Source organism: Dendrobium catenatum, unplaced genomic scaffold (assembly GCF_001605985.2).
Source record: "Dendrobium catenatum unplaced genomic scaffold, ASM160598v2 fragScaff_scaffold_65, whole genome shotgun sequence".
Classification (NCBI taxonomy): domain Eukaryota; kingdom Viridiplantae; phylum Streptophyta; class Magnoliopsida; order Asparagales; family Orchidaceae; genus Dendrobium; species Dendrobium catenatum.
Genome location: NW_021318527.1, coordinates 167,024 through 169,254, shown reverse-complemented (window position 1 = coordinate 169,254; position 2,231 = coordinate 167,024).

Below are 2,231 nucleotides of genomic sequence, written 5' to 3'. Positions count from 1 at the left end.
GCTGCGACCATTTAGGATTATATGATCAAGCAATCAAACCTTAATTACAATATTAAATTAGGCATAATTGTACTACATCATCCAGGATGACGTCCTAGATGATGCCCAAAAATAAAAGCTACTTAAATTTGATCTGGCAGTTAATTCTTTCTGATTTGAGCCTATCATCTCAACCGATATGAAAATCGTCTAGGATGATGCACTTAATGATGGTTTCCTTAACTAGGATGCCCAAAATAGGTTTTCTATTTTTAACTGATTTTCCAGGCTGATTTTTGGATCATTTCGGATGATGTGAGCAAAAACAAAAAACTCTAAAACAATTAGAAATTTTTCCCCCAAGTGCGTGTGTGCAGGGTTACTCAGTATCAGGACCCACAAAGTTTATAATGGACTCAAGAAAAGGAAAAGATTACAAACTAACTCAGACTTAGTCTACCCAATCTTGAGCTGGTTCAAATTATAGTTTGATCTTGTGGACCTGAAATATTAGTAGGCAATGTAGTCATTGAAAACTAGAAGTATTTGTTATCATCAAAATTTTATTCCCTAAAATTATATTCATAATAATCTCTCCCTTTTTGATGATGTCAAACAATCAGACAAGCAAAACTAAGCAAAAATAACTCAAACACTACTCCCACTTATGACATCACAAAAAAGGAGGAAAAACCTGAAAAGAAAAAGTAAAAAAAAAAGAAGAACAAAAGCAAAGTTTTTTTTTATATTATTTTTTTTAAATCAAAGCATGAATATGACAATGACTCCATGTGATTCATTTTAAAGACTTTCAAAACTAATGAGTTAACATCGTCAAAATTTGAAACCAGTAGAAATATTTGATCCTATTAACCCTAGCATGTACTTCTCTAAAGGCAAAAATTATCTTTTGAAAATAAAATACCCAACTTAGAGAAACCAATTGGATAAGAAAAAGAGATCCGTTTAAGACTTGGTTTTAGAAAAATTTCTTATTGAATAATATATCAAAGTAATTTGCCATATTCACAAAATTCGAAATCAAGCTTTTTAAAATATCAAGTGACACATGAATTCTTCTAAGTTTTAAAAGTTTGAAAGAGAAGAGAACTTGCTTTTAGTGGGCTCATTTTATGCTTCTTATCAATTGAATAGCGCACTTTATGCATGTTTTTATTTTTGATACATTTTGTGTATAATTCTTAATTTGGCGTCATTGCGCATCTTTTGATTTGACATTATTGGCCATTTTTTATTTTTGCAAGATAGATCCCTTTAAAAACTCTTAAATACTCTTAGTTATGACTATATCTTCCAAATATTAGATAAGAAAAACTCACTCTCTAATATAAAGAAGAACAAATCACAAAAAAGAATCAAAATCATATGATAAATGCAATAACAGGATGACGAGAAAACTTAAAATTATTATAAAGACTTTAAACATTATAAATATAAGATAGATTACTGTAGTAAGATATAAACGATCTAAATCTCAAAGTCCAGTTGTTAATTTGAGATAGACTTTTGTTTAGAAAAAAAATTACACCACTGAAAGAGGTTAGAGGAAGAGAATCAATCAATGGTGTTTTCTACGCTTAACAGATTAAGAGATGTAAAACATTAACTACAAATTTTTTTTTTAAAAAAATATGGCATGAAATATCATTTCAGTAGTGATCTCAAAAAAAAAAAAAAGCTAAAATAACATAAATAGAATAAAGAAGAGAAACAAAAACTAGTAAAAAGTAAAATAAGCAAAGCGAAACAAAACCAAAAAAAGAAACATAAAAGAAAATTTAGAATTTAGTAAACAACAAGTTCATGCATTTATGTTAATCGCACCCAATCTAGTTCTTAAGATGATGAAAGTGTCAAAAGCCAGTGGTTTAGTAAAGATGTGAGCCAATTAATTCTCAGTTGTCACTTGGTGTAACTCAATGTCTCCTTTGGTCACATGGTCTCTAATAAAGTGATTCCTTATGTCAATGTGTTTGGTCCTTGAATGTTGGATAGGGTTCTTGGATGTGCAGATGGCACTAGTGTTGTTATAAAGGATTGAAATTGTGCCTATAGGTAATCTTAAATCTAGAATTTATTGCTTTAACTAAAGGACTTGTGCCATATAACTTCCTAAGGCAATGTATTCAACTTCAGTAGTGGAAAGTGCAATAGAGTTTTGTTTTCTACTAGACCAGGAGACTAAAGACTATCCTATAAATTGGCAAGTTCTAGAAGTGATCTTTCTATCC